Source organism: Hordeum vulgare, chromosome 3H (assembly GCF_904849725.1).
Source record: "Hordeum vulgare subsp. vulgare chromosome 3H, MorexV3_pseudomolecules_assembly, whole genome shotgun sequence".
Taxonomy (NCBI): Eukaryota; Viridiplantae; Streptophyta; class Magnoliopsida; order Poales; family Poaceae; genus Hordeum; species Hordeum vulgare.
The window spans coordinates 166954819-166972018 of NC_058520.1; the positions used below are offsets into that span (position 1 = coordinate 166954819).

Here is a 17200-nt window from a genome sequence, read left to right on the forward strand (position 1 = left end):
ACTCACTCGTACAAGTATCCATAGACATCATACTCCGAGCCTTGATCTTCCAAGATCGTGTAGTTCTTCGATATTGATACGTCTCCAACTTATCTATAATTTTTGATGGTTCCATGCTATTATCTTGTCAAACTTTGGATGTTTTGTATGCATTTTATATCTTTTTGGGGACTAACTTATTAACTCAGTGCCAAGTGTCAGTTCCCGTTTTCCGTGTTTTTATCCTTTTTCAGAGGAGAATATCAAACGGAGTCCAAACGGAAAAAAATAATCTTCGGAATGATTTTTTTCGAAACAGAAGATATGTAGGGAGCTTGAGAACCAAGTCAAAGGGTCCCGCGGGAGGCCACAAGCCCCCTAGCCGCGGCCTAGGGGGGCTAGTATGCTTGTGGGCCCCCCGTGGCTCCTTTGCCCTACTTCTTCCGCCTATAAATCCCCGAAAAATCTGAAACCACGGGAGAGAGCCACGAAAATACTTTTCCGCCGCCGCAAGCTTCTGTCTCCGCAAGATCTCATCTGCGGCACGTTCTGGTGCCCTGCCGGAGGGGGATTCAGACAAGGAGGGCTTCTTCATCAACACCATTGCCTCTCCGATGATGCGTGAGTAGTTCACCACACACCTTCGGGTCCATAGCTAGTAGCTAGATGGCTTCTTCTCTCTCTTGGATCTTAAATACAAAGTTCTCCATGATCTTCATAGAGATCTATCCGATGTAATCTTCTTTTGCGGTGTGTTTGTCGAGATCTGATGAATTGTGGATTTATGATCAGATTATCTATGGATCTTATTTGAGTTTCTTCTGATCTCTTATATGCATGATTTCATATCCTTGTAATTCTCTTCGAGTTGTGGGTTTTGTTTGGCGAACTTGATCTATAATTCTTGCAATGGGAGAAGTGCTTGGTTTTGGGTTCATACCGTGCGGTGTCCTCACCCAGTGACAGAAGGGGTAGCGAGCCACGCATCGTGTTGTTGCCATCAAGGGTAAAAACATGGGGTTTATATCTATTGCATGAATTTATCCCTCTACATCATGTCATCTTGCTTAAGGCATTACTCTCTTTGTTATGAACTCAATACACTAGTTGCATGCTGGATAGCGGTCGATGTGTGGAGTAATAGTCGTAGATGCAGAAAGTATCAGCCTACCTGTCTCGGACGTGATGCCTATATGTATGATCATTGCCTTAGATATCGTCATGACTTTGCGCGGTTCTATCAATTGCTCGACAGTAATTCGTTCACCCACCGTAATATTTGCTATCATGGGAGAAGCCTCTAGTGAACACTATGGCCCCCGGGTCTACTTCACATCATATTTTCAGCCCTACAATTTTACTTTGTTGCACTTTCCGCCTTCAGATCTCACCTTGTAATCAATCGTGATGGGATTGACAACCCCTTTGTAGCGTTGGGTGCCAGTTTGCTATTTTTGCGCAGGTACTTTGGAGACTTGCCTTGATACTCCTACTGGATTGATACCTTGGTTCTCAAATTGAGGGAAATACTTACTGCTACTGTGCTCCATCACCCTTTCCTCTTCAAGGGAAAACCCAACGCAAGCTCAAGAGGTAGCAGATATCACACTTTTTTTTGCTTGTGATTGCTGATACGTCCCCTCATCTACCTCCTCCACTTCATCTTCACCATTGTGGGCATCCACGCCAGCCTCCAATTCATTGTAAACAAAACCAGCAATCAACGTTTGATTGATGTTGACGGTGTTGGTGTCCAACATGTTCACGAACTCGATAGAGGCATTGTTCGAAGCATCGCTAAATTGAGTGACATCACATCACGAGCTACCAAAATGGCGGAAAATCGATGCAAGAATAAGGGAGGGAAGATGCATACCTTCCGGCTCTTTCATCGAACACCTCGCCTGCGATGGAAGCAGCTCCATAGAAATGCATCGTCGGGGAATGGCTCTCCGGGGTGGAGGGAGTGGACAAAGGCTTTTTCGTAGTAACCTTCTTCTGCTTCATGCCCAAAACATTGCTCATCTTCCCCGCCAGCGACCGAGCAGATCGCACAGCAGCGGCGGTGCCCGGCGTGCGTTCCTTTCTGGTGGGGCCAACCAGAATGCCTCCCTGCACGACAATGTTGCCTTGCCTCTTACGGGCAAGCACGTTGGTGCACCGGCTGGGAGGCTTCCATGGTGGCGGAGATGGTCAGGATCGTGCGGTGGCAGGGCAATGGATGCCGAGGAGGGGGAGCGGGGAACGGTCGTGAAAATTTTTCCCTCGCGCCAAATCTCGTTGTGGATATGGGCCAAGCTCAGGTCGGCCTCCCACCCCGTGAATCTGAAGGTTGAGGGCGAACTTTTGCCGCGCCCAGGAATTTTTTTTACGGGTCAGACGCATTTTCCAGTCGTGTCTCACAACGTTTTCCGCCCCGACCCATATTTTGGTGGTTATTTTGCGCGTCGGGGCATTATACGGGGTCTGCTAGAGATGCTCTTAAGGGGTGTTGATAGAATAGACAAACCATATATATACAAGATGATAATAATATTTAGGGAACTAGCCAAGCTATCGTAGGAGTAGAAGTTGAACTGCACATAGGGTCAGTTTGAACTTTGAGGAAAAATTGTCAAAATGAGGCTTGCTATATACCCTTGGAAAGCTATGGTCACTAGGGTCATAACCCAAGTTGAATTTTTGGCAAAATCTACACGGTTTAAGAGCAGCTTTCAAAATCGTTTTTCTTCATAAAAATGTGAATCATATTTTTGAGCCTATTTCTAAACCATTCGGAATGAGGCAAATGATATGTCGTTGGAAAGTTGTTGCAAATACGCTCATTTCACATGTGGAAAGTTTTCCCAAATTCCCTATGGTTAAGTAGAAATTTGAAAAATGGAGGAATTTCTGAAACCGAACAGCCGAGTTTGTATTTTTGTGTTAATTTGAAAACAGCTAGCCTGATTGATGCAAATGATATGGTGTCTGAAAGTTGATGAAAATGCGGTTCATTTTCATAGAGAAAGTGTTTTCCAATTTTAAATTATTGAAACGTAATTTTATAAATGGACGAAGTCCCACCGAGTTCGTATTTTCGCGTTATTTTTTTCAATGCTTTGTTAGAATGTAGCAAATGATATGGTGTTGGACACCTTGAACAAATGTGAAACTTCTATATGTAGATCGTTTCTTCCAATTCTTTATGATATTAAGTCAATTTTGAAAATGGCTAAAAACGTATTTTGGCTGTAATTTTTACAAACTTTATCTGAATGGGGCAAATAATATATCGTTGAAAAGCTATGGAACATCTGAAACTTTTTCATGTAGACAATTTTCTCTCATTGCTAACTATTTTGCGAGATCATGCGTTCTGCCTTTATTGCGAAATAGAGTCTTCGAAAATGCACCACATGAAGAACTTGAATTCCTTGGCATGTGTACTTGAACTTCACTCTGTTTTTCACGTGCTGTTTTTTGCTCCTAACTCTTGATACTTGTGATCTGCGTTGGGTTTTCCGTGAAGAGGAACGGGTAATTGTAGCACAATGCGGGTAAGTATTTCCCTCGATTAAGAAATCAAATTTTATCGAACCAATAGGAATATCAATTTCAACCGTCTTCAGCGGCTGCACACAAAAGAGCAAACAAGTTGCATCCAACACGAGAAAGAGGGTAGTCAATCCTCTTGATCTCGTTATTTCCAAGCAAATGAGGTGTGTAGATAATTGTAGATATTTGTGACTTGCAAAATAAAATAAAAGTCAAATAATAGCAGTGAGGAAATTATAAGTTTTCTGAATATATAAGTGAATAGACCCGGGGGCCATAATGTTCCGTAGTGGCATCTCTCATGAAAGCAACATATGGTGGGTAAACCAATTACTGTTGGGCAATTGATAAAATAGCGGATAGTTATGCAATTTTCACGACAATGAGCATGTGTATAAGGGCATAACGCCCATAAGCAAATAGGTCGACTCCTGCATGCACCTACTACGATTACTCCACCCATCAACCGCTATCCAACATGCATCTAGAGTAATAAGTAAAATAGAGTAATGCTTGGAGAAAGATGACATGATGTAGACAAAGTGAACACAACCAATATGAATAAACCCCATCATTTTATCCTTAGTGGAAGCAACCCAAATATGCAACTTGTCCCCTTCTGTTAGTGGAATATAGAAACTCGCCAAGTTGAACCCACTACAACGCACCCCTCTCACCGAAGAAATACCAAACTACTTGGACAAAGCAATTCAATAGATCAGATAGAATTATGAAGCTATGTTGATCATGCAAATAAGAACCATAAAACTTAGAGAAGAATCAAATACTTATCATGAATAATCTGAACATAAACCCACAATTCATCGGGTCTCAACAAACACACCATACAAAAGAATTACATCGGATATATCAAAGCAAAGATGTGATGATAATTGTATTGAAGATCAAGAGAGAGAGATAGAGAGATATAGCCATACTAACTACAGACCCGTAGGTGTATGGCACTCACACGTCATCACGAGGGCAACAAGGTTGATGAAGAGGCCCTCCGTGATCGGTCCCCTCCGCCAGGGTGCGAGAATTGAGCTCCAGATGGGGTCGTCGTGGAAGAGAGACATGCGATAGTGTAAAAAGTGTTTGGCGATGATATTTACAATTTCTGCAATATTTGTGAATATACAGGCCAGAGAAGCAAGAGGGGCTACAGGGGAGGCACAAGCCATTAGGGCACGACCACCCCCCCGCTGCGCCCTGTTGGCTGGTGAGTCCCTTGTGTGGCTTCAGGTCTCGTCCCAAACCTTCGAGGACTTCTTTTGGTCCAGAAAAAATCAGAAGGAAGTTTCGTGGCAATTGGACTTTGTTTGGTACTAAAAACCTGAAAACTAGAAAACATGTAGAAAAAAGCAACTCACCATGGGAGTGGGTTAATAGGTTATTGCTCAAAAATAATATAAATTGGTGAATTATGACTCAAGCTTAATTCTTGATCGTCCTCGAGTAGGTAAATTATAAAAAAACTTGACGTGACATGCTATCCAATATGTAATATTTTGCATGTATCCTCATTAAGAAACTATAAATTAACAAACATCATCATAGTAATAATTATAAGCACAAGCAACAAAATTATCAATCTCTCAAAGTATACGATCCTTAAAGAATGATTACCCCCATCAATCTTGCATGGCTCCGTCTTCACGACATTAATACAAATGTCAAGCACCACGGTGTCCAAGTCAGGCAATTGGGTCATACTTTTTCAAAGTGAATCAAGTTTTTATTCATCACGCAATACATGAGAGTGAGCTATGGACATAGCATAAGGTGGAATAGAATATTATGGTAGTTATCAAAGGGGTAAAAGTGGAGAAGATAGTCTCACATCAACTAGGCGCACCAATGCGCTATAGAGATGTCCATCGGTAGATGTCAATGCAAGAGTAGGGATTGTCATGCAAATGATGCACTAGATCTATAAGTGTACTAAAGATCAAATGAATCTAAGTGGGGTGTGCATCAAACTTGCCTGCTCAAGAAAACCTCGGGCATTTGAGCAAGCCCGTCATCGGAATATGCAAGCCAAGTTTATAATAATGATAACGTGATTCCCACTAGCATATAAAATGGCATATCATGAGACTCTCTCTATGAGGAACATGGTGCCACTTTGAGGCACAAGTGTGATAAAGGATAGTATCAAAGTCCCTTCTCTCTTTTTCTCTCATTCATTTTTTCTTTTTTTGTGGTGGGCTCATTTGGCCTCCCGCATTTTTATTTTTTGTACGGAGTCTCTTCCTGACTTGTGGGGAATCATAGTCTCCATCATCCTTTCCTCACTGGGACAATGCCCCTGCATCTCATCAAAAGACAATGACAACTTTGTCTCCATCAGCTCTAATAATGATGATCATCAAACTTTTATTTAATTACAACTCATGAAAGCTCGATATGAAAAACTATGACTCAATATGAATGGTTGTGGTAGTCTACCAGGTTATGCAATGATCTAGCGTGACATGTATCAAAGATATAATGAATGGTGGCTGTGCTACAAATACTATGTTAGCTATATACGATCATGCAATGCAATATGATGATGAATGAACTAGTCATATGATGTAACGGTGGAATTTGCATGGAAATACATCTTGGAACGGATACGGAAATGCCATGATAGGTAGGTACGGTGGGTATTTTGAGGAATATATAAGAAGGTTTATGTGTGACGGAGCATATCTTGCCACGGGGTTTCAATGCACTCACGAAGTTCGCACCGACCCTCGAGGTGAGAATGGGCAATGCACGGTACCGAGGAGGCTAGCAAAATATGAGGAGGTGAGATTGCGTATGTACATGTTTTCACATTAGTCATGAAAAACTCATATACTTATTGCAAAGTTTTATTAGTTTCATCACAAATCAAAGCACTACCCGCATGCCCCGAGGAAGAGGGTTGGGAGGAGTTAACCATCGCGTGACTCCGACTCGAAACAACACTATGATTTCAACGAAGAATAGAAATGCTCACACATCCCCGCCATGCCTTTTTATATTCAGATCAACAAGGAATTAACACCTCTTAATACCGCTACTTCTATGAATCAACATTGATGCACTCACACCTTTTTCATATTACCACATCAGTATCATTAACTCACAGTTTCTCTTTATGTGATACATGATGGTTTTGATTATCATACATTTAATACTTATTATTTTTCGACTAGCTTTATGACCAATGTAAATTACCACTACTGTTTATTAACTCCCAAACAAAATTAAGTGAAGAACGAGAGTTCAAATATTTCTATAAAATCTACATGCCACCGTGCTCAAAAAGATATAAGTGAAGTACTAGAGCAACTGTTTAGCTCATAAGATATAAGTGAAGCACATAGAGTATCCTAACAAATCATGATAAATATGTGTGTCTCTCACGTTGGTGTGTCCAGAAAATGATGATTGTGGCAAACTAAAAATAAAAATAAAAATAAAGCAAGCGATGCTCCAAGCAAAACTCATATCATGTGACGAATAAAAATGTAGCTCCATGTGACATACCGATGGATTGAGACGAAAGAGCAGATGCCTTTGGGACATCCCCAAGCTTAGACGCATGAGTATTCCTAGAATATTACCTTGGGTGCCTTGGTAATCCCCAAGCTTAGGCTCTTGTCACTCCTTATCCCATTACCCATCATGATAACACCCAAAACTTGAAAACTTCAATCACACATAACTCAACAAAACTTCATGAGATCCGTTACTATAAGCAACATATCAAATAGTTAGGTATTGTTGTAAGTTGATTCATATTTCATTATTGCATAATAGATATTGTATTATAACTTATCCATGGCTTATACACCCCACGTACGATACAATCCATAGCATCATCAAAACAAGCAAACTATGCATGCAAAAATATAATTTAACTAAAACATAATAATATGTAGTAATCTGTAATGAAGCTATACTTCTATAACTCCAAAAATTCTGAACAATTAGGAATACCTAAGGAATTCATACAACAATACTGTTTAAAACATTCAAATGAAAAAGACGTTTCAGTAAAATCAGAGAAATTCTGCACTCGATAACGAAGTTTCTATTTTTGCACCGTATCACGTATACTTATCATACAAGTCATCCCAAAGGCTTTACTTGGAACAAACACTAATTTAGACATAAAACACAATCATTATAGAGTAAATAAGAATGTAATCACACTTAGACATAAAGTAAGAAGCAAACATTAAGATTACTACTTGGTTGCCTCCCAACAAGCGCTATTGTTTTATGCCCCCAGCTAGGCATAATGCAAGTGATCAAGTGTTGTCATCTTTGATACTCAATCCACAAGTAGCCCTCATGGTAGATTCATAAGGTCATTTAATTCTCTTTCTAGGGAAGTTTTCCATCCCTTTGTTTAATGGAAATTGGAATCTTATGTTGCCCTCTTTCATATCAATAATTGCACCTATAGTTCATAGGAAAGGTCTTCCAAGTATTATTGGACAAGTAGGATTGCAAGATGCAAGTTTAGGGAACACTCTTGAATATTAGTGAGACCAAGCACATCACATAGGGATTTAGGTACTATTGAAACACTAGGACCAAGGTCACACAAAGCATTGCATTCGTATTTATTTATCTTTATTTTGATAGTAGGTTCCTGCTACTTCTCAAACAACAGCGCCAGAATTTGACACGTTGACGGAGACTTGCTTGCATTGGTTTTTCCCTTGAAGAGGAAAGGGTGATGCAGCACAGGAGCAGTAAGTATTTCCCTCAGTTTGAGAACCAAGGTATCAATCCAGTAGGAGAATCTCGTCAAGTCCAGAGTACCTGCACAAACACAAAAGAGCTTGCACCAACGCTATAAAGGGGTTGTCAATCCCTTCAAGATTGATTGCAAAGTGAGATCTGAAGGCGGAAAGTGCAACGAAGAAAAAGAGTAAGGCTGAAAATATGGTGTGGAGTAGACCCCGGGGCCATAGTGTTCACTAGAGGCTTCTCTCAAAATAGCAAATATTACGGTGGGTGAACAAATTACTGTTGAGCAATTGATAGAACCGCACAAAGTCATGACGATATCTAAGGCAATGATCATACATATAGGCATCACGTCCGAGACAAGTAGACCGATACTTTCTGCATCTACTACTATTACTCCACACATGGACCGCTATCCAGCATGCATCTAGTGTATTGAGTTCATGACAAACAGAGTAACACCTTAAGCAAGATGACATGATGTAGAGGCGTTACTGGCGTTACTCTGTTCGTCATGAACTCAATACACTAGATGCATGCTGGATAGCGGTTGATGTGTGGAGTAATGGTAGTAGATGCAAAAAGTATCGGTCTACTTGTCTCGGACGTGATGCCTATATGTATGATCATTGCCTTAGATATCGTCATGACTTTGCACGGTTCTATCAATTGCTCAATAGTAATTTATTCACCCACCGTAATAATTGCTATTTTGAGAGAAGCCTCTAGTGAACACTATGGCCCCCGGGTCTACTTCACACCATATTTTCAGCCTTACACTTTTTCTTCATTGCACTTTCCGCCTTGAGATCTCACTTTGCAATTAATCTTGAAGGGATTGACAACCCCTTTATAGCGTTGGGCGCAAGCTCTTTTGTGTTTGTGCAGGTACTCTGGACTTGACGAGATTCTCCTACTGGATTAATACCTTGGTTCTCAAACTAAGGGAAATACTTACTCCTCCTGTGCTGCATCGCCCTTTCCTCTTCAAGGGAAAAGCAAACGCAAGCTCAAGAGAAGACAAAAGATTTCTGTCGCCATAGCAGAAGAATTTCTGGTGCCGTAGCCGGGGAGGAGGATCAAATCAAGAATAGTCTCCCGTCAATGTGCCAATTTCTGGCACCGTTGCTGGGGAGGATCAATTCAAGAACTCATCCAAGTAAGTGTCGCAAACTCATCTCTTGCATTTACCTTTTTTGCCTCTCGTTTTCCTCTCCCCCATTTCTGAAAAACAAAAATTTACAAAAAAGTATTTGCCTTTTTCGTTTGCCTTTTTTGTTTGCCCTTTTCTCTTGCTTGCTCGTTGTCCGCTTGTGTGCTTGCTTGCTTGCTAAACTCTCCACACGCTTATAGCCAAAACAAGGCCTTTACCGATCATATCATCGAAGCTATGATAAAATATCTTGAAGATAAAGTTGAATTGGAAGTCTCTATCCGTAGAAAGCTTCATGATGAGTGGGAACCTACTATCAAAATCAAAATCAAAAACTATGAATGCAACGCTTTGTGTGATTTGGGTGCTAGTGTTTCCGGGATTCCAAAGTCTTTATGTGATGTTCTGGGTTTTAATGAGATTGAGGAGTGTTCTCTTAATTTGCATCTTGCGGATTCTACTGTCAAGAAACCCATGGGAAGGATCAATGATGTTCTTACTATTGCAAATAGGAACTATGTACCCGTGGATTTCATTGTGCTTCACATTGATTGCAATCCTACATGCCCTATTATTCTTGGTAGACCTTTCCTAAGGACTATCGGTGATATCATCGATATGAAGGAAGGGAATATCAGATTTCAATTTCCTTTGAAGAAGGGCATGGAGCACTTTCCTAGAAAGAAAATAAGATTGCCTTATGAATCCATGATGAGGGTTACTTATGGTTTGAGCACCAAAGACGACGATACGTGATTCCATCACCTTATGCCTAGCTAAGGGCGTTAAACAATAGCGTTTGTTGGGAGGCAACCCAATGAATTTATCTTTATCTTTTTGTTTTGTTGCGTCCACACTATCATAATTCTGTTGTGATTGTGTCTTGGTGATGGTTGTTTGATCCTGCTGGAAAAAGACAGAAACTTTTCGCTCACGAGATTATTTTTCATTTTTATTCAGAAAGATCTTTTGAGTTGATTCTTTTTGCTTCTGGTTGATATGCCTTTTTCCCAGGTAGTCGTAAGTTTTCAGAATTTGTGAGGTACCAGAAGTATACAAAGTATACAAATTGCTACAGACTGGTCTGTTTTTGACAGATTCTGATTTTGTTGAGTTGGTTGCTTGTTTTGATGGAACTATGGATAGTATCGGGGGTACTAGCCATGGAAAGTGAGAATATAGTAATCTAACACCAATATGAATAGAATTCAAGTTTTCTACAGTACCTATAGAGGTGGTAGTTTGTTTTCTTGTGCTAATGATATCACGAGTTTATGTTTAAGTTTTGTGTTCTGAAGTTTTCAAGTTTTGGGTGATGTTCTCATGGACAAAGGGATAAAAAGTGGAAAGAGCTCAAGCTTGGGGATTCCCAAGGCATCCCAAGCCAAATTCAAGGACACCAAAAAGCGTAAGCTTGGGGATGCCCCGGGAAGGCATCCCCTCTTTCGTCTTCAATCCATCGGTAACATTACTTGGAGCTATATTTTTATTCACCACATGATATGTGTTTTGCTTAGAGCGTCTTGTATCGTAGGAGTCATTTCTTTTTGTTGTGTCACAATCATACTTGCTGCACACCTTTTTGAGAGAGAGAGACATGCACTCATCGTGATTTTGCTAGAATGCTCATACTGCTTCACTTATATCTTTTGAGCTAGATAATTTTGCTCTATGTGCTTCACTTAGATCTTTTAGAGCACGACGGTGCTTGACTTGGTAGTTGGCTTGTGCTATGAAAGTAGTCCCCAAAGGTGATAGGTACCCAAAGAGGATACAAAAACCTCCATCTTCATGTGCATTGAGTAGAAAGAGAAGTTTGATTCCTCTCAATTAGTTTTGAGACGTGGATTTGGTAATATTAAGAGTTATGTTAGTAGGGTGTTGTGAATCTAGAAATACTTGTGTTGAAGTTAGTGATTCCCGTAACATGCACGTATGGTGAACCGCTATGTTAGGAAGTTGGAGCATAATTGATCTATTGATTGTCATCCTTTGTGTTGCGGTCGGGATCGTGCGATGGTTAACACCTACCAACCCTTCCCCTAGGAGTATGCATTTAGAACTTTGTTTTGATTACTAATAAAAACTTTCGCAACAAGTATGTGAGTTCTTCATGACTAATGTGAGTCCATGGTATAGATGCGCTTTCACCTTCCACCATTGCTAGCCTCTCTAGTGTCGCGCAATTCTCGCCGGTGCACAAACCCACCATATGCCTTCCTCAAAACAGCCACCATACCTACCTACCATGGCATTTTCATAGCCACTCCGAGATATATTGCCATGCAACTCCCACCGTTCCATCTCATGACTTGTGCTGTCACTCTCATATTGCCATTGCACGATAGTAAGATAGCTAGCGAGATGTTTCAACGTCATACGCCAAGCTAGATCGTTGCACATCCCGGTACACTGCCGGAGGCATTTCCTATAGAGTCATCATCGTTCTGAGCTTTGAGCTGTGAGTAAATAAAAGTGTGATGATCATCATTATTAGAGCATTGTCCCATGTGAGGAAAAAAAGAGGCCAAAGATTCCAAATAAAAAAATGAGAAAAAAAGGCCCAAGAGCCCAAATAAAAAAAGGATAGAAAAAGAGAGAAGGGACAATGCTACTATCTTTTTCCACACTTGTGCTTCATAATAGCACCATGTTCTTCATGATTGAGAGTAGCTTGTTTTGTCACCACCATACACTAGTGGGAATCTTCATTATATAACTTGGCTTGTATATTCCAATGATGGGCTTCCTCAAAATTTCCCTAGGTCTTCATGAGCAAGCAAGTTGGATGCACACCCACTACTTCTCCTTTTGAGCTTTCACATACTTATAGCTCTAGTGCATCCTTTGTATGGCAATCCCTACTCATTCACATTGATATCTATTAATGGGCATCTCCATAGCCCTTTGATACGCCGAGTCAATGTGACCATCTCCTCCCTTTTTGTCTCACAACTACGACCACACTCTATTCCACTTATAGTGCTATATCCATGGCTCACGCTCATGTACTGCGTGATAGTTGTAAAAGGTTTGAGAAAGTAAGAGTGCGAAAACAATTACTTGGCCAATACCGGGGTTGTGCATGATTTAAATTAGTTGTGTGGGGATGATGGAGCATAGCCAGACTATATGATTTTGTACGGATAACTTCCTTTGGCCTTGTTATTTTGAAAGTTCATGATTACCTTGCTATTTTGCTTGAAGTATTATTGTTTTCATGTCAATAGCAAACTATTGTTTTGAATCTTACGTATCTGAACATTCATGTCACAAGAAAGAAGTTGCAAATGACAACTATGCTAGGTAGCATTCCACATCAAAAATTCAGTCTTTATCACTTCCCTACTCGAGGACGAGCATGATTTAAGCTTGGGGATGCTTGATACGTCTCCAACGTATCTATAATTTTTGATGGTTTCATGCTATTATCCTATCAAACTTTGGATGTTTTGTATGCCTTTTATATCTTTTTGGGACTAACTTATTAACTCAGTGCCAAGTGCCAGTTCCTGTTTTTCCGTGTTTTTGACCCCTTTCACAGGAGGATTTTAGACGGAGTCCAAACGGAACGAAACTTCCAAAAATATTTTTTCCGAAACAAAAGAAGATCGAGAAACTTGAGACCCAAGACAGGGGGCCACCAGGGACCCCACAAGCCCCCTAGCCGCGACAGGGGGGCCCGCGCCTCCCAGGCTTGTGGGCTCCATGGGCCACGTCTGCCCTAGGTCGTTTGCCTATATATTCCCAATAATTCCAGAAAAAATCAAGAGATCATTGAAAGTACTTTTCCGCCGCCGCAAGCTTCTGTCTCCGCAAGATCCCATCTGGGGCACGTTCTGGTGCCCTGCTGGAGGGGGATTCGGATACGGAGGGCTTCTTCATCAACACCATGACCTTTCCGATGATGCGTGAGTAGTTCACCATATACCTACGGGTCCATAGCTAGTAGCTAGATGGTTTCTTCTCTCTCTTGGATCTTCAATACAAAGTTCTCCATGATCTTCATGGAGATCTATCCGATGTAATCTTCTTTTGCGGTTCGATGAATTGTGGATTTATGATTAGATTATCTATGAATCTTATTTGAGTTTCTTCTGATCTCTCTTATGCATGATTTCATATCCTTGTAATTCTCTCCGAGTTGTGGGTTTTGTTTGGCCAACTAGATCTATGATTCTTGCAATGGGAGAAGTGCTTGGTTTTGGGTTCATACTGTGCGGTGACCTCACCCAGTGACAGAAGGGGTAGCGAGGCAAGCATCGTGTTGTTGCGATCAACGGTAAAAAGATGGGGGTTTCATCATTTGTTTGAGTTTATCGCTCTACATCATGTCATCTTGCTTAAGGCGTTACTCTGTTCGTCATGAACTCAATACACTAGATGCATGCTGGATAGCGGTCGATGTGTGGAGTAATAGTAGTAGATGCAGAAAGTATCGGTCTACTTGTCTCGGACGTGATGCCTATATGTATGATCATTGCCTTAGATATCGTCATGACTTTGCGCGGTTCTATCAATTGCTCGACAGCAATTTGTTCACCCACCGTAATATTTGCTATTTTGAGAGAAGCTTCTAGTGAACACTATGGCCCCCGGGTCTACTTCACACCATATTTTCAGCCTTACACTTTTTCTTCGTTGCACTTTCCGCCTTCAGATCTCACTTTGCAATAAATCTTGAAGGGATTGACAACCCCTTTATAGCGTTGGGTGCAAGCTCTTTTGTGTTTGTGCAGGTACTCTGGACTTGACGAGATTCTCCTACTCGATTGATACCTTGGTTCTCAAACTGAGGGAAATACTTACTGCTCCTGTGCTGCATCGCCCTTTCCTCTTCAAGGGAAAAACCAACGCAAGCTCAAGAGACGACAGAAGATTTCTATCGCCGTAGCACACCTCCGCGTTCAGCACACGTACAGCTCGATGACGATCTCTGCCTCCTTGATCCAGCAAGCGAGGCCGGAGAGATAGATGAGTTCTCCGGCATCACAACAGCGTGGTGCCGGTGGTGGTGAACTAATTCGGTAGGGCGTCGCCGAGCTCTACCAAACTAATCTAAAAGAAGAAAACGATCTATAGAGAAGAGGGCAGTACATGTCTTTTCATGTGGTGGCTGCCCTCAAAACCTCCATTATATATAGGAGGAAGGGGTAGGTAGGGCTAGCCTTGCCCCTCCTCCAAGGAGGAAGGGTTCGGCCAAAGTGAGGGGAGAGTCCACCTCCCACAAAGGAGGTGTTGTGGGAGGTGGCCACCCTTAGGAGGACTCCTCCTCCACCTCCTACACCAAGTCTTTGCGTAGGGGCCTCTTGGGGTCAGGTACCCAAGCCCACCAGGGGTTGGTGCGCCACCTCCTAGGCCCATGTGGCCCCCGGGGGTGGGGTGACCCTTCCATGGACCCCCGGAACCCTTTAGGCACTCCCGGTACAATACCAAAATCCCCAAATCTATTCGGGAACCCTAATACCACTTTCCTATATATAAATCTTTACCTCCAGAATATTTAGGATCTCCTCGTAAGGTCCGGAATCTTATCCGGGACTCCGAACAACCTTTGATCTTTCATAACTCAATGATACTAAAACGTCATTGAATCTTAAGTGTGCAGGTCATACGGGTTCGAGAACTATGTAGACATGACCGAAATACTTTCCAGTCAATAACCAATAGCGGGACCTAGATGCCCATATTGGTTTCTACATATTCTATGAAGATGTTTACCGGTTGAACCTCTATGTCAAGGATTCAGTTAATCCCGTATGTTATTCCCTTGGTTCATCAGTATGTTACTTGCCCAAGATTTAATCATCAGTATCTGTATACCTAGTTCAATCTCGTTACAGCTAAGTCTCTTTACTCGTTCGATAATACAAAATCCCATGACTAACTCCTTAATCACATTGCTTGTAAGCTCATTGTGATGTTGTATTACCGTGTGGGCCCAGAGATACCTCTGTGTCATAAGGAGTGACAAATCTTAGTCTCAATCACGCCAACCCAACAGACACCATCGGAGATACCTGTAGAGCACCTTTATAGTCACTCAGTTACGTTGTGACGTTTGATACACATAAGGCATTTCTTCGGTGCCTGGAAGTTGCATGATCTCATGGTCATAGAAACAAATACTTAACATGCACGAAACAGTAGAAATAAACTGACACGATCATATGCTACGTTTATAGTTTGGGTCTTGTCCATCACATCAGATCCCGTTATCAAATGACAACTCATATCTATGGTCAGGAAACGTTGACCATCTTTGATTAACGAGCTAATCCTTAGAGGCTCACTAGGGACAGTATGTTGTCTATGTATCCACACATGTATTTGATTTTCCAATCAATACAATTATATCATGTATAATAAACGGTTATCATGAATAATGAAATATGATAATAAATAATTTATTATTTCCTCTAGGTCATATTTCCAATAAACACCGTGCAAGTGTGTAAGGTTTTACCTCGTAGGCGTGGAGGTCCTCTTACGACTCTGGCGCGACGAGTGCATGTGTGTTGTGGTACACGCTGTCGACGCGGCCGTTGCCAACGCCGATGACCGGGAACTCAGAGTATGGCACGAACTGGGTTCCCGGCGTCGCCTTCTCCTGCGCCCGCGCTGTCAGCCCGTCCACGACGAGCCACACGTGCAATCCATTTTGCATCAGAACCAAAGTACAACGATTGAACTACAGAAACTGAATAAAACCACACCAAAGTAAAGCGAATTACCTTGCTGATGTAGCTTTAGGACAGAGCCAGGCAGCCCCGTAGTTCCGGGTTGATGTGCTGCATGAGCGCCTCGTGTAGATTCACATCCACCATGCGAACCTATTCGATCAATCAGTTGTCCAAATACAACAATCAGAGAGAATAATTAGAATAAGAAGGTGGTGCACCTGCACCAACTCTCTACTGCCGTCAGGGAAGCGTTGTTGGCTAGATCAGATGCCAGTGAGAAGGACGATGGTGGAGGATGCGCCAAAGCAGAGGGCAGGCCACGGTGGAGCAAAGGCAAGGTCGCCATGGAGTGGAGGGAAGGCCTTGTTGTAGGGGAGGTTGGGGTCGATGGAGGGAGGGTAGTCGTGATGGAGGGCTGCAATGGAAGAGGTAGGTGGGGCAGGCCCGATGGAGGTGGCTCGGGCGGAGGGTTCTGGCGGAGGGCGACACTAGAAGTAGTTGGGCCGAAGGTCGCGCGGTGCGGTCTGGCATGGAACAGGTTGGCCGTGGTGGTGGCGCATCCGGTAGGCACAGGTGGATATGGATGGCGGGGCGGGGGTGACGCTACCGGTTGTCGACAGGATGGGGGCGACGCGTGTCATTGGGGGCAGGGAGGGGGCGCCGGTGGCTGAAATCGGGAGGTTGGGAAGAGATCTTGGGTGAGTTTACTTTTTTCTGTTTTCCTACCGGTTTAGGAGTTCGGGAGGATGTTGCCACTTCTATATGGGACGCGTTTTTATCACACACACAGAGTTTTTATATATACGATCGTGCTATTCATCATCTTGGATGAGGAATAGTATTCTTTACCCCCTATTTTAACATTAATGTATCATAATTTTATGTTACTTAAGTTTTGTCTCAATTCATACGTAAAAAAGATTGTAAGAATTTATATAATCACTATAAAATATGTTTTATGTCATATAAAATTACAAACATAAAAAATAGTATATATAATAAATTTAAATTTTCTTGTCTTCTGACCTACATTTTTGTTTTCTTATGTCAAATTTTACGTAGTGAATCAATATAAATGTAACTCTTTATATTCCAAATATACTTTACTCAT

General features: G+C 41.9%; 1 long non-coding RNA gene across 1 annotated transcript; it reads right to left on the minus strand.

The window, feature by feature from the left end:
• Positions 1–5684: 5684 nt before the first annotated feature.
• On the minus strand, positions 5685–16621 carry LOC123443376. The gene is made up of 3 exons (XR_006630645.1): positions 16141–16621; positions 15873–16027; positions 5685–5827 (listed from the first exon to the last, which is right to left on the minus strand). It is a non-coding gene; the product is annotated as an uncharacterized LOC123443376 (long non-coding RNA).
• Between the last annotated feature and the right edge of the window lie 579 nt (positions 16622–17200).